Consider the following 23,416-nt stretch of genomic DNA (forward strand, 5'->3'; position numbering starts at 1 on the left):
ATGATAGAGGAAGTATTTCCAATTACCATGCATCTAAGCAGTGAATCACCAGGTTTGATTAGGGTAGCTCATGTTGGTGCAGTTCCTGAAAGACTGTCACAAAGTAGTGACTAGTGATTTCATGGAAATCAGGACACTGCTGATTCGTTACATTTCAACTTTTATTCCTTACAAACATTGTAAGACAAAGATGTTGAACAGGGAACATAATTCAGTGGTTCAGTAGGTCTTAAAAGCAGTTTGCACTTATAATAAGTATGCAATTTTTTTTTCTTTTTAAATTTGCCCTTCCCTTCAGTCAACAAGAAATTCTGGTGTTGCTGCTTTATAGGGACAAGGGCTGCTCTCCACTTTGTATTGGGGAAGCTGCACTGAGGTGGAACTGGCTTATTGAGCTGTAATTGGAGTGCAACATTTACAGTCAACAAAAACCATGGCTCCAGATTACTGAAAACTCCTAGGCAGAGGAGAAATCCGCATGCCAGCAAGGTCTGAGGGAAACCAGATGCCTGAACAAACTCAGTGGGAAGAAAAGGCTCACCTAAGCGAGCAATAGTTTGGACAATCCATTGGGTTATGTCAGTCTTTGTCTCTGTTGTCATGTCATCAAACGCGTAGTCCAAACCTCTCACTCTGCAGGTCAAGGAGAGAGGAGACACATCAGCATCACTTACTTTCAGTGACGTTCACAGACCCAAGCTAATAACATTTTTAGTGCAGGTAGTTAGAAATGTCTTCTTTGATGGGACAGATGAATTCACAACTCTTCCTCTCGCTTGTCCGTCAGATCCCTCCCTGTAGCTACAGTGACATTCTCCTTTACAGTGCACACAGATGAGAGAAACTGAGCTGGACTTATACTCACATCACTTGTAAGAGTGGGCAGTCACTGACAGCAGGCAGTGTCATTAATTCATCGTGAGTGATGGAGCCTAGATAAAAGGTCAGTGTCCCGTTGAACAGGGATTCCAAGTCTGTTCTTGTCATTGAGGCAAAATGTGGCTTCAGGATCTGGAAAATGCCTTTGAGCATTATGTCACGAACCCCAGTGCTTGTTATGCTTTCCTTGTGCATCTAGGAAGAAGAATAAATGGGAAGTGATGTGCTACTGGAGTGTGATGGGAGATGCTTATCTTTCAGTCTCAGTTATGTGTATTAGTGTGGCTTTGTTCTTGCAGATATGAACAGCAGATTTTGTGATACATGGCTGGGTAGTGAAAATGAAAATGTGCTGGGCTGTTTTCCTTTTTTCTTTTTTTCCCCCCTGCTGCTGCTTAATCGGAGAAACTTGATCATTCTGCTTGTTTGGAATCATACCATTATATTGTTTTATAGAAATCTGCTTTGGAGAAATCTATTGATGATTGTGCAGTCAGGAGCAAGGGCAAATGAAAATGAGACCCAACAAGAGAAAGGATGGTGCCTAGAGTCTGCAACTGGAGGAGCTCTCTTACCTGTGCTGCAAGAGAATTAACTTCATACAGAAAGGTGTGTAGTTCAGAGACATTCCGTGTTTGGAGGGTTTTCATGATCTCTGTAACATCTGTCTCTGCGTTGGCCCTGGTGTTGTCAGTCAGGATACGGGAGGTGATGAGTAGCTTTCCTAGCTGCACTGAAGTTAGCATATCTGTCACTTCAAACTAAAAAGGAAAGGAGAAGAATGTCATTGTAGAGGCAGTTAAATGCCCCCACCAGCTTTTGCCTTTTGGCATGTGAGTGGCTGCTCAGAAGCTTACAGGTAACCCCAGGCCAAGGACAATGCCCTACTGCCATTGCAGAGCAACACAACGGAGCAGCCTTGTGGAATCCCAATGTAAGTTTTGCTTGGTGTGATACCTACTCCGTTGAAGCTGGGGTTGAGGTGGAGGAGATCACTGTAGTCAGCGTAAATACTAGAGAAGCCGAAGTTGTCCTCTAACCAGTCTCGACTGTTAGCAGTGGTGAATGTACAGGCTACTCCTGCAAGAGACAGGGTGTTGGGAAGTCAGAAGCTGACAGCCTGTTGGCAGGAGAGAAGGAAGCTTTGTCTAACGTGAGATGCTCATTTATGCAAGACAGCCAGAGAGGCATGTGCTCCTGGAAAAATACTCCTCTGTAAGAAGGTGAGGTGGAAATGGTGCTGTAGCTACAGCTGGGCCTTGAAGAAGCTCAGAGTGGATGTAGGAAGTAGAAAGTGGTGCTCAGGAGTGCAATGAAGAGGTTGAAGTTTCATCCTAAATTCAGATACTAGAATCATCCCACCCTTCTGCGGTTTAGCTTGGCCATGCCATACCAGATAGTACTCCTGGTGTAGTTCACCCAAGACGAGGCAAGAGTCTGCTTGTTTTTGTGAATTTTGTTGTAATCTTGAAAATATGAGTATTACTGCTCATGTGTTGCTCAAAACTAGTGTAAGGTTTTAGTATTAAAGTACTCACAGGATCATAAAGGAAAGTAATATGCAGTAATCTGTTACCTTCTTTTGCTGCTTGTCTGTTGAGAAAATCCATTCTGGCTTGGTATACAGCTCTCTGTGTGTCAGGATCTAACTCATGGTGCACAGAATTCAGTCCTTTATAGCTGTATATTGACAAAAATGAAATGTGATTTCAGTGTTTCACATCAAAGTAGTTATAAGCCATGCTGTACCAAAAAAAAAAAGGAATACTTTTTAAAGCCTAAGATAACTTTACCCAGTGAGAGATAAGTAAAACAGTTTTGAACCTTGTAGAAGATTAATGTTCACTTGTGTTGAGGTGCTTTGTTCATATATCTTCTGGGCAAGTTTAGCCTATGCTAATAGTTATTTTCATTGTGCTGTACTGCTTTTTCTGGAGAGACATAACATCATTTATCTTATGGTCATAATCTAAAAGTGCTCATTTCAAAATCTCCAGGGCAACATTTGACAACATGAGAAGTGCTGCAGGTTTGTTTTCATGGTAGTCTTAGCAGTGACAGGTAATAAAAATAGTCACAAGGCTGGCAGTGCTGAGCCATGTTTATGTATTATCTCTGCTAACTTAATTTCTCAGTAAGTGCATATGACAGGTATACTCACATATCTTGGAAATCAGTGCAGCCTATTTTTGTTGGGAAGAGTCTTAATATATTTGCATCAGTAACAGCCAACATCCTTTTCAGTTTCACCTGAAACAAGTCTTTCAAGGAGGGTGAGCACAGATCTGGGAAGTTCTCTCTGACTTTGGTTAAAATGGTCTCCAGCATTGAGTACATTGCATTGTGGTCAAGCGGAGGAGTCAGTCTTAAAGCTGATAACTCGGTTAAGTAGTCTTCCAGGTAGAGGACATTATTGGTGCTGAGCACTTGTGCGATGGCAGCGGCTAGGCTGCTGTTGGAGAGCACATGGCTGAGGGCTGTAAGCTGAGCTAGCTGGCTGGCGGTGAGCACCTCGAGAGCTGTAAACTGGGAACAGAGAGGCATGACTAAAGACCCAGGGCAAGGGTTAAACTACTGAACAAGTTGCCATGTGAGCTAAATTCTTCCATACAACACTGTAATTACCAGATTGTTGAATATATGAGGTAAGGTTAGTAGGTGCCATGTGGGTGTGGACTGCTGAAGCCTGTTCACTGACCTGTAGTTCTAACCACCAATACTACAATCCATAGGCAAGTAAAAGTTTCAGTCACTTTATCCCCCTGCTTATCTGTTGCTTGAGTGTTCACAGCCTGCTGGGTGAAACAACTGGAGGAAACCTTATTTTCAAAGTGATTTCTTACCCCATCAAAGCTGCTCCAGCAAGAAGTGAGATCATTATATGATGCATGACTTTGGAAACTCTTCCAGTTGGTCAGTAGCCACTCTTTTGCTGAATTTTTTTCGCAAACTAAAAACATAAAATAACTTGTTATTTCTTGATGGACAGATAAGGGTTGGTCTCCTATGAGGCCATGGGTATGGAAAAGGCTTGGAGGGAGGGTACGGGGAAAAATAAGATTAATTTGATCCAAAAAACATCATTGTCACTGATGTTCTGTCCTCTAACATAATGGTTTGACGTGAGTTCAGAAAAGCTTTTTAAATGATCTCATTGTGCTGCTGGAAGCAAGGGTATGTTACTGAATCATTTTCGTTAGAGTACTTTATCATCTGATCTTAACAGCTAATTCTTATTCTGCAGACAATAGATGTTAGTAGTTTATACTGATATCTCTGTTGAATCTATTGCAATTATATCAGGAAAATTTGGACTGTAAATACTGATCACTAACCCTGTGTAGTAAGGAATCTTCTGATCCAGTCAGCTACCAGTTGCCTTGTGCTGTTGTCCATCTCAGAATAAGCAGTGTCCAGAGCTTGAACCCTAGAATTCAAAAGGAACCGATGAGACAAAAGCCATTGCCAAGTGCTGATATGAATAACAATTTGTTAGTTCATAGTGCCTTTAATTTCCTTCTTTAAGATGAACATTAGAAATTCTGTTTGGGTGCGTGACAGAAACTATAAAATAACCCTTCATGTTCTAAGGTGAATTTGTAGAGCTCTTCCCATATCCCAGCTAATTCCTTCACATCTCCATCCTGCTTCATGCTGCTTCCCAAGTTTCTACCCATTTCCACTCATCTCCTTCACCAGCTTCTCTCTGTGGGAGAGGTCCTCAAGAGGCACAGAATGTAATAGTAAAAAACGGTATTTATGTCTAATAAATATCTGCTGCTTTCTTATATGGCTGGAACAGAAACCTGCTTACATCTACCTCCCAAACAGCAGTGAAGGTGTGTGAGGCACGGATGAGTATTAGATATGGTTGTACCCTATACAATCATGTGACACTGATTCCAGTAAGCACACCACGCTGTCTGGACAGTGTGCTACCTTTGTATTGCTCTTTGCTGGTAGCTTTCACAGACTGGGCTCTGGGATCTTGTTCTATCTTCCTTTTTTTTTCTAGCCCTATCTTAACTCTTCTGTGGATCAATCTTAATAGCACCAATTAAGAACAGAGATAACTGGCAGGAAAATAGACATCAAAATTCAAATCTTAAAAAGTCCTGCAATGCATTTCCTGGTTCTGTCAAACCACGCGCTCGTGCATACCATCTAATTAGACCCTGAGCTTAGAACAGACATACACTGTGGCTAGGCCATCACAAGTGACTGGAAGCTGTGCCATGCAGTCCAGGATGTTGGTGCCGATGGAGGGAAGGTAGGCATGCAGGGTCTCCTGGAACCAGGATGCCAGGAAACCTGCATTTGCAACTTTAGGATCAGACTTCATGACTTCCCATGCTGCATTTAACATGAAGGCTTTGGTGGCAGACGCAACCTGGTCACTGCGGACCTGAAAACAAGACAGAAAATTCTCAAAGTATTGCTAATGTGTTACGGGTATTATTGCCATGCTTAGGGGTAGTGCCAAGACTAGAAACTCTTTGTGGCAGATTCTGCACAAACACTGGGACAAGAGTGCTGTCCTTTTCCCAGGGTCTTCAAGTTGATTCTTGTCATGCTTGTCCAACTGTAACTGGCTTGGCTCTTCTTGAGAAGATCTAGAAATTGCCTTTGTGCTTCTAATCCCCAAATGCTACTTCATATGAGTTCATCTATATTGCCTTGAAAATTACTCCTGAGAGTGGCTTGAACAAACCTATTTTCCTTGGTGCTGGCACTGTGCTAGGAGCATGGAGACGGCAAGAACTGCGTCTGGGCTGAAAGGTAGTAACTTGTTCAGGTAGGTTGTGCTCTCTTCAACAGAGAGAAGTAAATGCAGGTAGAGAAGGAGAACAAGGAAGTGTTCAGCTGAGTAAGAAGTGGATTCATCACCTTGGTAGCCAGACTCCTCTCCTGTTCTTGTTAAGTAGAATGGGAAAGGTCTTGGGGAGGATTTGGAGAGGAAGAAGGGAAGAGAAGAGAGGAGAAGGCTGGTTTGTACTGAAACTTGTGCTCACATTTCCGTGTAATTGTAGTAACAACATGCTAGAGACCCAGAGCTGCAGGCTCTCAAGGTAACTATTGAATAAGCTCTGCTCGTCTAGCAGCATGGGGGAAAAAAACAGTCAAGTACTCAAGCAGCTGTGGATGTAGCCCAGGCTAAAGCGTGCCGGCATATGGTCTAAAGAGGGAGCTGCTGACGGTCCTCTCCTCTAATGCTAATATTACCTGCACGCTGATTTCATTCAGAGCAGTTTGCAGCACTTCACTGTTGACTTGTTGAAACAAGAGCAGGAAAGTCTCTTGGTCCAAGAGAGCAGTAGCATCTGTGATGTAGCACTTGAGGATGGAGGAGAGTTGTCTTGATGTTAGCTTGGTGCCCTGGGACAGACACAAGCATGTTACGTCAGAAAAAAGGGTAAAGAACTACAAGTCCAGGGTCAAAGTTTGAGGTTCTCTTGCTCTCCTTGTTCCTACAGACAATCTCAAGGGAAAGAGGAGTGCCTGGCTTACTGCCTTTTGCCTGGTGGGAGTGATTCCAGAGCAAGGCTGTCTGATGTGCCCAAGGAGGGGAAGCCAGATCTGACTGTGAGTGTCTTAAAGTAGCTAGAAAGGAGTATCTGGGGAGTCAGTAGGAGAGACCTGTTGGAGGTGACTTACTGAAGCACAGGCATACTGCCGGAGGGAAGGGCTGCACCAGTCACCGCTCTTCAGGATGGAGCTTAGATTTGAACTGGAAAGGAAGCAGGAAACATTGAACATTTTCCATTAAATGTCTGATGAGAAGAGGGCTTTGTAGGCTGCAAAGGGCTCAGGTTCTTTTGGTGAAGCTTTTGGGAGATATTTTAGCAGTAGTGTAATCTCTCCCAAGCAGTGTGGATACCAGTACCCAGCGGTGCCTACCTGATTTCAGATGAGCAGTATGTTGGAGCTGTGAAAGAAGAAAGAAGTGTATGACATTTAATATTTTAGTCTCTCACTTTAAGGATACATGTGATGCTTTTCTTTGGGTACAGAAAGTATCGGAACACTTCTTCCAGTCTTACACTTGACAATCTCTCTGTTCTGCTCCTTGTGTTTCCTGTTCATGTTGTATGTGAAATTGTGGGTGTATAATAGCTTTTCTTTTCAGTGCTGGGCTGAGACCCCTGAAATGCTTTAGAGAGCCCTTAAATAAGTGATGCAGAAAATCTACACGGGTTCTATTCAGGGATATTTCCTAGGGGTATTAGCTTTCAAAACACTTCCATTGTGCTCTTTTGTGTGCTAGACCCTGTCCAACATCTCAAGTGTACAAATGGTACCTTAGATACAAAAAAAATTTTACTTACACATGAGGAATGCTGGGCACTGGGAAAAGAAAGGAGAGAAAGCACTGGTGAGGACAGAGCATTCATGGCATGAAATAGGATGTAATTTACTCAGGCTGCTAGCTATGAAGCAATTACTCCTGTACTGCCTTGCCCTGTTTGCATCAGGCAAACCATTGGGATGGGTTGAAAGGTGCCCAGTACCACTATGCATCTGTTGGTTAGAACAGACTGGTTGCTCCCAGCTCAGGACAGACTTGACCAGATTCTCAGCTGGTATGAGCTGATGATCAGTGTCTTGGTGGAGCTGCACTTTTATTCCAGCCAACAGATCAGCTTTAAAGCAGGAATCCTCCCTGGCTGCAGTATTATACCTTCTCTGCTCCAGCCCGTGGGCTTGTGGAGCTCTGGGAAGTATTGCAGGTCTTTGTTAGTAACCTTATGGAGATTCCCTTGCACTAGATGGCTCTTAAGTGGATACAAGTGTATTTTGTGCATAAGTGGCTGTTGCAGGTAACTGATGTTACTACTAAGTGTCCGCTGTATGACTGATAACACAGAAAAGTTTTTTACAGCATTTGGTGATGTTACACACATACCTGATTTAAACCTTTTACACGTGGCCCTAGGGAAAAAAAAAACAAAACAAAATGCAGATGGAATAGTTAGATGACTGAAACTAAACTGATTTTCATCTAACTCTTCTAGACCCCCACAGAAATGCAAGAACAGAGACTAGGAGAGTATGAAATGAAGGTAAATTTTCATCCTTCATTGGTTATATACTAATACTGAGCATGCACCCTAATCATTTGTGCTGGTTTTGTTACATAGCACTACATGTTCAGTGTTGGTGCCCAAACCACACTGCAAGGTCTTGACAACGTCAGAGACACTTTGCTTTGATCCACTAATCTGTATATTCAGCTGTGTGGGAATCAGCCCTCAGCATGGTTGTGGGGCGGAATTGACTTACCTAAACTGAGTAAAGTCATAAGCACGATTAAAAGTGGTGGCCTTTCTTTTGCCTTCATTGCTCTTCTTTTCTTGGATTGTCTTTTCAAGGCTGAAAAAAAGCATAAAAGATCTGTGAATTGTGTCTTTTGAGTACAGCTACTCTCCTGAAATTCTGCAAAAATTGTCCTTACTTCTCAGATTGTCAGGACCATTACTCTGCAGATGGAGCTGGAGAACAGTGGAGTGCACTGAGCACATCCATGGTCTGGCTGTAGACTTCCTTACTGCTCACTGGAACTAGTGCTCTCCTTAACTGCTATAAGGGCTTTCAGCCTTTTCTGAGGTTTACTCCAAGGGCAAGTATAGATCCCTGCAAAGTGAGTGGAAGCTCCCTGACAGTAGACATGCTTCTGTAAGTTGTCTCTGTGGCTGTATTGGAAAGCTGCTCTGGGTTTGTGCATGCTGCAGCTTGGGAAGTGAAGCTATAAGGCAAAGGATCCTCCTGGCATCTCTGTTTACATCCCTTGGAACCAATGGCAGCTCCATTATGGTGATTGTGACCCAGGTTCACTTTGCTCCTGGCATGGTGGCTAGTGCCAGGGAGAGGTCAGTGGCTTGAACATTTGTGAAACAGACAGAGGGATGGGTGCCTTGCACAAATAATCAGAGCTGATATTAATCACCGGTGAACAGAAACATTCCTCCAGCACTAAAAGGTACCCCTAAAATCTGATTGTATTTTTTCATAAAAGTATCTTTCTTTGAAAGTTGTTACTTTCTTTGCCTAATGTACTTTCTGTCAACTGTCAGTCAGTCAGCTTGATGACCAGAGACAGTCAGATCTCGCTTACATTAGAAATTCTCCAACATTCTTCTCTGTAACGTATCTCACTGAAGCACAGCACAAAGCCTGTGCCACAGATCCCTCCAGTGTTTCAATCAATGTAATATCTTGCCTTGATAAAGCAAGTTTTCAACCACCTTATGTCCTAGAACAGCCACAGCCATTGACCAATCGCTGTTTTGAAATTGTGTCATATTTTACCTATCACTTTCACTGTGCCTTTCTGCCTCTATCTTTTCTCTGAGCACCTCACTTTATTATTTAAAAATCCTTGTAAGTGATAATGGAATGGCTGGAATTGGCCAAGAACAACATGCAGTTCAACTGGAAATCAATTCCTCTGCCTAATTACATGGAAGAGCAACAACATACACATTCCTACACAGAGTAGCAACTTGCTCATTAATAATCATTAACTTAATTGTTTAGCTGAAAGACAAAACAGCCATACCTCCCAAAACTTACTTTTTCTCCTTCCAGAACTTCGTGAATTCTAGAAAGCAGCATGTAGTCCAGCAACTGTCTACAGCAGTAGCTCTTTCTCCAGTGCCACCTTTTTATATGGTGGTACCCAGTTGATCGCAGTGAACATGGTGAGTGATGCCAGGTGACTTCTTTGACTCTGTTCCAAGCAACAAAGGCCCAGCCCTTCCTGAGGTATCCTCAGGTATCACATAACTACTGCCACTTGTTAAAAAAAATTTGAACTCCAGTAGCGGTCTCTGTCCTTCTCCACCCATTCAGCATGGAAATGAGCTGCCTTAAAGTGAGAATAGCTTATAGGAAAGGTCATAGAATTGATAGTGCAATTGTATAGACAAAATTTCTGTATTATTTTCCCAAGTGGGTTTGTGGGGGGGTGTTGAACATCCCCTGGAAAGCTCAGAACTTGGCAGAATTTTACTGTGTAGTCTCATGGAAATTAAGTCTCAGCTCCAATAGGAAGTTAATGGCTAGCCAACAAAGAGGCATCACATAACACTGCTTTAATAAACTGTTGCTGCAGTTACTGGTTGTTATGCACTTACTCTGGTACAGGAAACATTTCCTCAGTAGTGGTGTAAAGAAAAGCATTGAATCTATGTAAGGACAGTTTCCTTGCAGGCTTGTTAGGATACTTCTGTTGTGATGGGCTAATCATCTGTTCTGTTGTACTTTTGATCCCAAAGGGATTGTTTGAATAAGCTCACAGTCTACATTTTCCGTATGATTTTTCTTAGCTGCTTGCTCTATTCAACTATCTCTTTTTTTTGGCTCAGGAAAGTGCTTCTGTATCCTAAAAACTGAAATGGGTGCAAACTCTTGCTGAATTGAATGTAAGAACTTACAAACAGACTCTTCTGAATTTGACCTGTGAATCCCTGGTTTCAGCTGTCTCTGTCAGAGGAATTCCTAAGCCAGGGAATGGAAACGTGTCTTTGTACTTAAGGGCCCCATGGTGGACTTGTCTTGCATGAATTTGTCTAATTGCATTTTGGCATCTCTGGTGTCCGGTGACAATGAATTCCATCTCTGAGCTTCCAGTGGATGGAAAGATGCTTTGTTCTGCTTCTTTGGAAGCTTCTGCCCAATATCAGAAAGGTTTGATGGGGTTTTGCTTCAGAGGAGGTAGGTCAATACCTTAGAGGTATCAGAGGGGTTTGCCAGGGGCTGGACTGCTGCTCCCCTGGGCAGTACGGGAATGTGGAGGAAGACAGCAGCCACTGCAGGCACCCGAATGGCTGGAGCCAGTTGGACCTTGGGCGGTCAGTTGTGTGCTTGAGGTCAGGGAGTGAAGGGAGATTTTAAAAACACTGATGAAGGCTGATAGGTGCGAGACCGGTTTGTCTTCTTGTATATCTGTGATTTAAAGAAGGTTTGTGGGTTGTGGCTTAATGTCAAGAGGATGGTTTTAGAAGAGGAAGTTCTTTGTTTCTGTGGTCGTCCCTGATGCAGTTCTGAAATGTGAGTTTCATCTCAATAGTGAAAGGAAGCTGACTCTTCAGCTTTAGGGGAGGTGAATTACGGTCCTTTGTCATACATGGCCATGCCTTTAATCCTTGCCATTTGTAAGGACCCTGCCAAGCTCCTGTTAATATGGACACAGCTGATTTATTATCACCTGCTACTTTTCAAAGCTTTACTTTCTTCAGTACACCAAACACTCAGGAGTCCTGTGAGGCCTGTCGGCGTCTGTTAGAAGTCTGACCAAATATGTCTGTCTTGGGTGACTAGTCGTGCAGGCTATGATGTGACTATGAGAGCAAATACTGCTCACACAAGTGACAATTATTGAATTAGATTGTAGTCAGAATCAGCAAAATTTAAATGCTATCTTGATATTTCCTCTTGTGTCATCAGAGCCCTGAGATTGAGCTGGTGAGAAATAGTAATGCTTCAGAGGTTTTTATGATTTTATTCAGAAGATGTTCACTCCCGTGCTGTATTTCAAAGCCCAGCTTAGCTTCCTGGACACCCAGTCTTTAGCAAAGTATCATCAGTAACGTGTGATTCACAGTATGCAGCCAGTCTTGATTTAAATTAGTGCTAGAATGAACTGAATGAGGTATTTTTCACTCTCCATTAAGCTTTTTGGAAGTTGTCAGATACTTTGGAGGCCAGCTGTACTTTCACAAGAACTTGCTGCTGAGGTCAGTGGGTATTTTGATCTCTGACAGGCTTGGTACCTCTTGTTCTCAGGACAGAATCAAGAGTTTTATCTTTAATTGAAGCAGCTTCTGGAATGGGAAAGAGGAGGAATGCAGAAAGCACTACCACTCATGCTGAGAACTCAGCCCAGGGGAAGTAGAGTTATACAAAATGTGTTTTTTATGAAACAGTTTTGACTTCTGAAGGAAACATTGATTTTGCACCTTGCTAGGAGCCAAACCAAGCCCCGGTGTAAACCATGGATAAAACCAGGCTGTTGCAAGATGATTGGGTGTAAAGAAACCCATCCTGTACAGGTCCTGAAAAGATCGGGGCTGCTGTGCTTGTCTCCTCCCAAGGCCTGTTGTTCGGCTGGTGGAAGCACCCAGCAGGACCACTTTCTGACTTGGTTTATACCAAGGGCTTATTATAGATCACCTCGGTCATCTCCTCTGGCCTGTTTCAATCCCCACATTTCTGCTGCCGTTAAGGGAGTGTCAACATGTGACTGCTCTCTATGCATCCTCTTCCAGGTCACTCACTCCAGCTCCAGGAGCTGTTACATTCCTCTGGGACGCTCGTAAGGAGTGAGACAAGAGCTGGTCTGATGCCAGAAGATGTCCCTCATGATATCTCTGCTCCTGGCTGCAAACAGGTTGATTGGGGGGGTGGGGAGGTGGGTTGTGTAGTCTGATTGCTTTTAATCCTACTTACTTCCACATTCATCTGTTATCACAGTACATGCTCTGAACTTCCTTAACACTTGAAGATCTCACCTTCCCCCATTGTTACATCCAAGATGGTAGCAGTATTTTGCTCATGCAATCTCCACATGGGTGCAGCAGGAAGATGTGACTGCAGGGCCCTGGTGTTAGGCTCAATGACTCTCTACATCCCTCTTCAGCAGGAAATCCTCCCCTCAGAAATACCTGGGGTAAGTATATCCTTGGGGCAAGCTGCCCTGTAAGGAAAGGTGTTCTGAATGATGATCGTGGACTGAGATTTACTCCAAACATAAATCTGGCACACTGCCTGCATACCCCTGCATTCTCTGGGGCATTGTGAGATGCAGTTTTTCACCTGTCAGATATTAGGGCTGCAATTTTCCTACATGAGGTCAAGGATATAAGCTTTCTTTAAATGAGGAATCAATCCTGCACTTGACTCTGCAGGCACTGTGTTATCAGTGTCTCATGCATTACTTCAGAGCACAAACATGTTCTGTGTCTACAGCAATAAACCAGAGAGCTTTTATATTTTCAGTTGTGTTATGGTAAACTACATAAATGTTATTTGTTGCTTTTCTTCATGTTTACTGTTTGGCAGTGTGATTTACCTCCTCCTCCTCTGTTGGTGAAAGGAATTTTTAAATTAAATCCACAAATCTTGCCCTTTACAACAATTTTCTGTTGGGGACAGGTATTTCTTTTGTCTTGTTTCTTGGTGTTGTTTTCTCTAGGCTGTATTCTGTATTTTGCTTCACACATATCATCTTAGATGCATGTGGGAGGCTTGGAATAAAATACCTCTTTGTTTTCTCCTGCACATTAAAACTATCTGTAAATATGAACATGAACCTGAGTTTAACCATCACATCCCTGAATGGATCAGTGTGCATTTTTTGTGGCAGCCTGCATGTACCGTGCTGATGCTCAGAGCTCATTTCTCTCTGAGGGGAGTGCCCATACCATCGTGACCATCAGTGTTCTCAGGGGATTTGTGGCTAGTCCTGCCTGAATGTCACAGGGGCTCAGCTGGGCTGGGGATGTTTCCGTGTGTCTACTGCAGTGCGCTCTGCCAGCTAAACAAATGCCTGCAAGTGCACTGATTATTTGGAAAGGGTGTTGCAGGGTGTGCCTGCGACACAGGTCCTGTTCTGCACCCCAGGCAACATGCACAGGTGAGTGCCACCTGCTTGCTCGTGGCTTTTGTATGGAAATGAGGACTGGGTGACATCCTCAATGGTAGCAGCTCCTGAGGTATGGGGCACAGCCACCCAGTGAGAGTCCCTGGGCAATTCTGCAGTGAGGAAGAGGCTGATAACAGATATTGACCGTTACCAGTGGCCTATTACAGTTACTGCATTTAGGGGGTCAGTTCTGGGATGTAGCTGGGAAGTAGCTGCTCCTAAGTCAAGCAACTGACTGTCACCTTCGTCGGGGTCAGACCCTCTTGTCTAGTGAGAAGGGTGTGTAAGGGTGCAGTGATTACACCTTACAGCATTATCTACTCGGGGCTTAACTTGGTATTAAAATGGTAGCAAAGCCGAATCACCCTTCAGGTGATGTCCTTGTATGGCTATGCTGCAGAAAAACAAGATCACTTGAAATTGTCACTACCCTGAACTGGCACAATCTTTCTCATCCAAAGAATCCTTTATTTCCAGGATTTAGCCACCACCGTGTGTCTGAGAGGGACAGTGTTAAAGAAGGGGCTGAAAGTCTCAGTGAGAGAGTGAGTTACAGTGTGTCACAGACCATCTGATGGGATCAGGGAACTGAAAGGAAGGTGAGTATAAACAACAGCCCAGTTGGAGTTTATTTTTGCTTATTTATTTCTTAAGAATGAATGACCTGGGAAAAATGTTTTTTTTCAGAAGCACCTCATTGCTGAGATATTTTGTTATGCTTCATTTCCCAGAGTTTTGTCAGCCTTACCATTGCTATGCTGTCTAGCTGCCTTGCCCTTTTTTATTGATAACAAGACAATACTGTAAGAAGATGGTCCTTCTTTTGTAAGCCTTTTGTGGTGGCAGTGGAACTGGTTAAAAAAACAAAGGATCTGACTCTCATTGTCATTTACTTTTATATGATTCTGGACTCACTTCAGTGACTTGGACATTGTGTCTCTGCAGTGTAGCCTGTAGCAGGATCTGTTACACCTCCTTCACAACCTCTTTTCCTTTCCCTGGCCCATGAGACACTGTGTGACTCATCTGGGAAGTTAAGCAAGATTCCCCAACTGTTTTCTGCAGTGCTATTGTCACGCATAGCCTAGGGTGTCAGCAGCATCATTGCATTAACCTGCGTTTTCCTTCAGAGGCTCTTTCCATTTTGTATTTGTTTCCTGGCACGTTACTCTCCTTGCACTTTGAATGTAATTCTGTGCCTAAAGGTGAGCTCAGTTTCTTGATGTACCTTAGCACACGAAGGAATCTCAGTGACCTATGACATAAAAGAGCATTAGGTGGCTTTATTGTGCTGCTGTGATGATGTTTGGGTCTCATGTCCTTGCCCATCTCAGGAATGCTCTAAATCACTTCTGGAGCAAACAAGACCACTGAACAGGCCATTTCTGTTCACTGGTGTGCTTTACTGTGGAGGTGAAAATCTCCAGTTGTAGCAGCTGGAAGTGGAAAAATTTTTAGAGAGCATGGTCACAGTTACTTTAAGGGTTGGTTTTGAATGGATAAATCTGGTTACTTGCCACTCCTGTCCAACTGCACTCAGCACAGAGATGCTAGAAGCTGACTTTGGCTCATGTTGTTGCTTGTTGGTTGACCTCCAGCATAACAATAGCCTTATTCTGGGATCCTCTGTGTTGCACTCTGAGCAACTATGCAGAAAATCCCTAGTACTGAAGCTGAATTTTGCACTTGTCTATATTTATTCTTTTCGAGCCTTGCCTTTTGATAGCTCTTGGACCCACAGCATCCCAACAAGGCATGTCTTGGTGCTCTGACTTTTGTTCCAGGCAAAAAAATGTTTGGGAAGCAACCTGCTAGCTTTAAAGGCCTATAACCATTTCACGTTTTTGGTTTGGTTTTTTTTTTCTCCAGTACTGCAGAAACAATTTTTTTGCACTTTTTGGTCTTAAGGCTTGCTGCTGTTTGCAGATTATGAAACTAGAGCAAAGCAAAATTCACGTTGCATTTGAGTGAGACCCATGTATTCCTCTTTGGTCTCACCTCAAACTCCCCAGCATCAGGTGGAGCGAAGCCTAGCTCTTCCTTCTCCAGAAAGATAGTGTATTGTACACACAGGCTTTTCGCAAAGGACTGTGTTGCCCAGGTCAGAGCTTTCTGCCCAGACTGTGTGGGGAGCAGTGGCCGGGCAGTCCGCAGTTTACAGAACATGATGTTTCCAAATGATGTTCACGTAAAGCTAGCAGATAAAATGGCTGAAATCCCACATTGTAACTCCAGAGCCCATTGAATTTATGTAATTGATAAAAGTAAGATAAGACAACACTTGGGAAATACTTCAGATAGCTCTGTTACATGGTGATAGCCCATTACAGACAGGTGTTTCCTTTGTGTTGCTGGAGATTACAACAAAAGCATTTGAGATTTGGCATTTGGTAAAATGGCATCTGCATTATGGAATCCAGCCATAGTGCTTCGTGCAGGCGCACGGCCCATGGGATTGCCATTCTGGGACTCAGGCAGTCTTTTCTCTGCTTTGCAATGCATTATCGTGTTATAGCAAAGTTACTCTGCTGTGAAGGTACCGCATGCTTGTGAAGCCACCTTTGGGTGTGGGAGACCCGAGTGAGTTCCTGCCCTGCACAGGCATCAGTGTTAGAAGGGTGTGACACAGAACACTCTGCCCAGAATTAAAAATCAATTGAGGACTCAAATCTGGACCAAATCTAGTGAGAAGCAGTTTCTTGTTTTCAACAAGGACTGGCTGAAGGTGGCCCTGAGTGGCCAATTTCTAAAAGCCCTCAATTGCTCAGGTTTTTTCTGAACTTGTCCAGCCTGGGCTGTTTCCTAAGTTTTGTGAGTTATTGGTCAATGTCTGATTTGCTAACTGCGACTTTTTCTTAGCCTGCATTCTCAAGACACTTGGAGACTCTTGCGAGGAGATGTTTTATTCTAGGGATGGAGAAGGACTTTTCCTTAGCAACTCAAAGGGAAATGTATTGTTAGATGTATAATGAAAGTGCATAAAACTAGAGGATAAACAAGTGCCATGGAAAGATTTACAGTACAGACTGTAGAATCATAGTATTAAGGAGGCTAAGTCAGCAATAATTACAGACTCCTTTTCTTTTTTTCCCCAATAGCAGTTAAATCTTTCTGGAAATAGCTGTTGCAGGCTTTGCTCCGTTTCCATGTCTACGCTTAAGTCGCTTTGAGGGTAACATCAGTCCATTCCACATAGTTTCATATAAGCTGTTGCTCTAGGATGAAGACAGCTATGGAGGCAGATTTTTACTTCTGTTGATTTGATGAGCCACCAGCAGGTACTCATAGAGAAGGAGAGAACTTGCTGGATCATACTGGAGGGTCACGGGCTGAGACACAGGAACAGTGGACATGTGGTCGTCTGTCTGGAGGGGCATAGTGATGGGTACACATTTCTGTCTAAGAAAAAATCACAATTCAAAATGTGGTTTTGTTCTGAATTGAAATGAAATCAGAAGTACAAGAATATATGAATGAAAAAACCCACACACCAGAAACGACTGATGTTTGTCTTTAATATTTTCTAGTAGAGTTTCCACAAAACGGATGCTGTTTTGTGAAATCTTCTATCTTGGTTAAAACAGCTTCTTCCCCATGGCTTTTTCCCCAGGTGAACGACTTAGCAGAGACCTCCAGTGGCAGCGGGAGAGTCCCGGGAGGGAGCCGGTAGGTTAGCAGGGCTGAGCTCCTGGTGCCCTCTGGTGCTTGCGTGCTCCTTGTCGCAGCCTGGTCCCAGGGACGTGCCGGCAGATGGATGTCCTGAGCCCGCAAAGCAAGGAAAAGGTGCCCAGCTCTGCTGGCTTACTGCAGTGACCCTGGTGGGTGGGTGCCTGGAAGGCTGACAGGTTTCAGGAGGCAGGAACAACAAGAACTGACCCTGCAGTGCTTTTCTTACTTTCCTCCTCCCCGGTTCTCTTTGTGGCTTTGACCTTGCCATGTAATTTTTAACACAGTGCTTAATGTCCTATATTTCTCCTCCTGCCTTTCCTGTCCTGGAAAATAAGGACATAGAAAGGCAATTTGTCTGTCTATGGTACTATGTGTTATGAGTGTGATGTTCAACCAGGTTCACTTATTGTCTTCCTTGGTACAAACTTGGCAGTGCGAGGTTAACAGCTGGAATTGATCTTAAAGGTTGTTTTCTGTGTTTACTTTTCATCAGACACATACATGCATCAGGAAGGGGTTACACCTTCCTTATCTTACCCTACAGAGCCGGTCACTGCAAGGGACAGGGCAAGGCTGGATGCTGTGAGCTGAAGTAAGTCCCTTGCAGGTGCTTGGCGTAGCAAGGTGCTAAGTGGGTGTAGGGAGAAGGTACATAAGTGTTTAGGACTGGTGGTCTTTGGCTGACAGGGGTTTAGGGAGAGTGAGACAGGTTTTAGTCATTGAGTTAGGCTTTCGAGTTCATGAGCTGGATCTCTGACTTTCATAATGTGGGCACTGTCTTTTCCCCACCTTCTTTCTAGGGGCTTTGTATGACCTGTCACTCACTATAGGTGACTATACACGCACACACCTGTGTATATATCTTTATATATAAAGACAAGGGCAGGTTAGACTGCTGTGTTGCATCACAAGGTGTCAGCCTTGCTGTAAGGAGAAGCAGCTGAGAATGTGTAAAGTTTTTTAGCAGGTGACTGACTCATACAGGAGACCATTTTCTTGAAACTATAAAACACAGAGGTAGAGCTTCTTTGTACTTGAGAATAAGGAGTACCTGTCAATTATTGCTATATTTAGCTGCACTTCAGTGTATGGTAGAGATGGCCAAGTGCTGATGATGCTCACAATGGAGCCAGAAGGGGCAGGAGCATTGTTGAGTGCCCACAGCACTTCACCTTTTCTTGCCTGACCCTCTGAAAGGTGAGTGTATGCTTTGGGAGGACCCGCTCAGCCAAAGGACATGGGAGTTACGAGCATGTGGCACAGCAGCTGACAGCAGGAGTGCTGCTCCTGGAGTGCAGGGTGCCAAATACTTGTAGTGCTGTGAGCACCACAGTGCAGCCAGAGCTGATGGTTGAGGGGCCAGTGCTGAGATAGCCTGGTTCTCCATGAGCAGACTGTCAAGGCTGGGCTGGGTTTCTGGGAGCATGTATCAGCTCTGAGATTCCTGCTGCTGAAAGCTGGTCTTTCAGTAATGTAAGTGACCTGAAATATGGTCATGCTTCTTACTCCTAGCTGCTGGTGTGTCAAGAGTGTCTCCAGCAGGCATAGTCTGAAGACCTTGTCCTAATGCATAGCTGAACAGGCAGGGTTAGGGCATTACTAAACAACACTTCTGCTCTCTAGTGCACCCAGTTGGTCACCAGTGAATACAAACCTTGTAATGAGAGGAAAGTCAGATGTCAGTCATTGGAGGGGTTTTTGGTTGTTTTTTGGTTGTTTGGGGTTTTTTTGGTTTTGGTTTTTTTTTAGCTCAGTTGGACTTATAATTCAGGACAAGGTCTGAGTGTTACATGCAGGTGTTTTTTGACTTTGCACAAAACAAACATTACAGAGAAGTTTACAGAGGAGAAAGGGAGGTAGAAAGCAAGCAAAATCTCTTATGTAAACCTCTGGGAAGGTGTAATATAGAAGTTGGGTTTTACTATAAGCTGATATTTTATGCTTTCTAGCCTTTTTATCCTGTCTTAATCATCTCCATTGCTTTTTTGTTAGTCTCCGTGACATTTCCTTTAGCAGTGTGCAGAGAATAGATCTGGGAGTGTCATTTAGGCAGGGTTTGCTCTGGAGTTACTACAACAGGGAATAAATCGAGATTGGGTTTTAGTCCTGAGGTGACTGAGGATTTGGCAAGTTTGACTGTAGGCAGGTCTCTGACACCCTTGGCTTTCCTCCTCCTCCTTTGCAACTTAGAAGTAGCCTCAAGCCTGTTAGCACAGGCAGGTGAGGGTAGATGGTCTTGCATGAGCTGTGAAACACAAACCTTCAGTGTCAGGTTCTGGTGACCCCACTAGCATTTGTAGGTGTGGGCGCAGTATATCTCAAAGCCAATAGTGTTTCTCTTCACATATTCTCTACTTGTAACTGAATGCTTAAGCAAACAGGGTGAAACAAGGCACTTATTGAACCAAATATTGCCTTGTTTATAAAAATCTCTTGAGCTGACATTTAACGAGCAGGCACGTAATACCACACAAGCACATAACTGGATGTGACCTGTGCACTTGAGCATTCTTTTAAAGATCTATGCAGAGATAAGGATCAGTCCTGTCAGTTTGAAACTATACTTGCATTGATAGTAGATCTGGGAGTATAATTTTTGCTCAATCACTTTCTGAACCAATGGCCACTTCTAGTATCTGCCACTCCTTGAGACAGAGATGTGCAATTTAATTGCGTGTGTGGAGAGTCAGCTCCTTTTCTAGTCTGAACTCTCCCTCTGGTCCTGTGAATCCATTGGTTTGCAGGGAAAGGTGGCTATGCAGCTGAAATGGGCCAGAACGCTCCATACTGCAAACTTCACAGTTGCCTATTCATGCTAAAGCTCTTTCACCAACGCTGACCACAGCACTATATTCAAGAAAACAGTATTTATAGGTTACCTGCAAGATGAGGCTTTCAAAAAAATGCATCTTCTGTCTTAACCCAGACCCTTTCAGGCTGCCAACCTGAAACATTGCTCTAGGCAAAGTGATTGTAAGACTGACCCACTTTTGAGGCAGGTGTCCTGATGAATGCCTGGAGAGATCTTCTGACTTTGTCTTCTGTGATTTGGCAGGTAGGTGACAGCAGTTTTTGTCCAGAGCAGCAGGAGCAAGGGCAGGACTGCTGTGCGGAGGAAACGGAGCCATGGGGCAATACTAGTTGGTTCACTGCCACTGAAATCACAGTTCTGACGTGGGCATTTGTTAGCAGTGTTTCCTTGTTTGCGTTTTTGGAGCGATAAAGAGTGGAGAGGTTTCAAACAGACTTGTTTCAGTTATTGGGGAGTCTTCCTTTGTGTGCCAAGTCCCAGTAAGCCTGAGATCTGTGCAGGGAGGATAAAAGGAAGGACTAAGTGCAAGTGGTGACTGTAGCATAGTACCAGTTTTGTGGGCTTGGAGCTGTTTTACCTTAGGCTGCGGGTTTTGCACCACTTCTGTCTTTATCCCCTTCTGTTGGCTCTAGACACAACCCTTTGCAGGGGGCTCACACAGCTCACTTGGCTCGAGCTGCAAGCCTGTCTATTGCCCCACCAACCAGGAGGTTTGCTCTAGGCTGAGACTTGATACTCATGTGTCTCTGTCTTTCCTTCTGGTTCCTTGTCAAGTCTGCTTTGGAGATCCTTCTAAAACCTGCTGTTGTGTCTGTCACCTTCTGACCTGTGGTCCACAGGGTAATTCAAGCAAAGGGTTGGATGCCGCAGCTGTATCATGTTGTGCTCCTCCAGGACTCAATATAGTCTACCTTGTCTGGGCATTTTGGTGTGATTTTGTTCTGTAACCTCTTCTGTCAGTATCTACGTGGGAGATTCATTCTTAGCTGCACTGACATAATGAAGGGATCTAGTGTGATGGACATGGACAGAAAGAATGAATGTAGCTTCTTTTTTAGAGCTGTGTGTCTCTAGATCCTCCTTTTATACCTGGGTCATGTTGTCCCAGCAGGGTCCTGAGATTTTCCTTCTTTAAGAGGCAACTGATGAAAACACAGAAAAATAACTTCAGGTTTTTGAAAGACACTTTCTTCCAGTAGCCTCCTGTTCAGTTATGACAGTTTCTGTTTTTCTTTGCTAGGTGGTATGCGTTTGCTTTCAGCCTTTGGTATGACTTCATATAATTTCCATAAAACCTGCAACATTTTAGTCTTTTAACTGTCCCTTTTGGTTTCTATTCAGCAAGCTTTCTTATTTTGTGCTCTGTTGTTCCTGTTCTTAAACCTTTCCTTCTGATTCTGGGTCATGCACTGTGTTTAGGGTTGATGAAGAGGAGTGCACTGGTGAGGCTGGCTGGACCCAGTGAGTTGTGATGGCCCTTGCAAGGTTGCAGAGGAACTTGGCTGTGACCTGACTGACATGTCCTGTAAAGGTGCTGCCTGAGCTAATGGGAGACCCGACTTCTCTGAGAAAGTTTTTCAGATGAAAACGACGGGAAATGCAGTGACTTTGGACTGAGCAGGGCGTGGTAGTGAAGATGGGATCAGGAAGGATTTATTTTCTGTTGCCACACCTGGCTTAACATGGCAGGAACACCTTGGGAATCGGTTGTACAATTTAGTGTAACTGAAGAACGCTTGAGCCGTACTTGACGCTACACATGCACAGTCAGGTTGGTTGGGAAGGCACTGACTCATTTTCTTGTGGTCCAAATTACATCTCAGACTTGTCCCACTCCTGCCACCCACTGCAGGTTTCGTTGCCTCCCCTCCTGCCCTAGCCTCTCGGTGTGTGCGTTGGGGATCGTGATGCAGAATTGGGCTTCACTCCCCACTTGCTATCACTGGGAAATTCCTGTGTTTGCAAAGAGGGGGAGGTGATGTGAAGGCACTGGATTTTTTTCAGTTTAGGAAAAAGGAAGCTTGCAGAGAGGGAGGAATGCAAGAGGGAAGGGAGGCAGAGAGAGGTCTCCTGTGTAATTATGTTGAGCCAGAAGTGATTGCTATTGCAGGTGAGCTCTAAAATCCCCCTCACGGGCCTATGCAAGGGTAGGCTGGCTGCACCTCTGTCAGCCTATGTATATACCATTGCACCATGGTGCAAGGGGTGACTGGGCAGTCTCAGAGACCCCTCCCAGATTTGTACTTCTTGGATAAGAGAAGATCTTTAGTTGCCTCCCACTGGGGACAAGTTTTACTAGCATTCCTGTTACATGCTCAGTATTCTGATTTGTCTGCAGCTGAGAAGCCTGATGCTGTAAAATTAGAAAAGTTCATAAAGGGTGGGGAGAGCAGTGCTTAGGAAGGGAACGTGGTGCAGATGAGACTAATGACAGGGAGGGCTCTGTGTCTGGGAAGGTGGTAGCTGAGGGAGTGCTAGGCTCTGTCCCCTGAAAGACTTGTCTGCCCAGGTGTGGGCTGTGAATACTTCATTCTTGCTTAGTCACGGTTGCCACCTGGATCACTTCGTGCTGCTAAAGATATTCAGATAACAGGAATTAAGGTCCTAGACCACATCCCTTCTGGTCAGCCTGAAGGTTATTGCTGAATTATGGACATAAAACCTGCTTTTCCAGAGTTGTTGTGCAACTGTGACATTATCCTCTCTTTCCATCCATCAGGGTGATCTTACCCTGCTCTGAAAACAGCACTGACATGCTAAGCAGTGCTGAGCCTCCTGTGGCAATGTGGCTGTGTCCCTGGGCTGGGCCAAGCTGGGATCTGGAAAGTGCAAGAAAACGTGCAACAGGCCAAACTGCTGCTCCCAGCTTTCAGTGCTACAAAGGGGTGAATCTGGATGTGGCATCACATCTAAAAGGTAAAAATCCTTTAGCTGGAGGCCTATTTTAGGGAGCTATAACTCTCGCTTAGGCTTATGAGAGCAGATGCAGTACCACAAATCAGCTTGAGCCTTATTCTACGTAATTACTAGAATTTTGCTTTGCTATGAAGCATGCAGAAATTATGATAGTGGCTCACCTATTGCTATGCTGAAATAATTGCCTGTCCTCTCATCTTTGAGCTCTTCTGTCTGTTGTTATCTCCTCAACTGTATGCTCTTTGATTCAAAGACCTTGTTTGTACCACACCTAGCACTCTTGGATGTGTGCTCATGGCTCTTAGCTGCTATGGGGTAAATGCAAATGGAAGGTACTGGATTCTTCTACTCAGCCACCTTGTGGACAGACCTTAGAAAAGTATCAGTTTATTTACAGTTGAAAGTTCCTCCTTGCTTTTGTGAACTCTGGTTTCTTTCCCCATAACAGGGGTGCTCTGCACACTCCTTGGCTATGTGTGACTTCCTGGCTGACACAA

At 44.1% G+C, this 23,416-nt stretch overlaps 1 protein-coding gene across 5 annotated transcripts in view; it reads left to right on the forward strand.

The window, feature by feature from the left end:
- The window catches only part of LOC308063483 (otoancorin-like), a 65,306-nt gene that overhangs the window by 17,286 nt on the left and 24,604 nt on the right, over window positions 1–23,416 (forward strand). For 3 of the 5 annotated variants that reach the window (XM_080386523.1, XM_080386524.1, XM_080386525.1), the window contains exon 1: window positions 15,580–22,919. The exons of 1 other annotated variant lie outside the window; for it this stretch is intronic. The gene's annotated coding sequence lies outside the window, so the exon portion shown is untranslated. Of the gene's footprint in view, window positions 1–1,382; window positions 12,548–13,999; window positions 14,122–15,579; window positions 22,920–23,416 lie in introns of those variants that run through there. One more of the 5 variants, XM_080386526.1, reaches the window with a different exon arrangement.

Source organism: Falco punctatus (genome assembly GCF_963210335.1).
Source record: "Falco punctatus genome assembly, chromosome: 4".
NCBI classification, from domain to species: Eukaryota; Metazoa; Chordata; class Aves; order Falconiformes; family Falconidae; genus Falco; species Falco punctatus.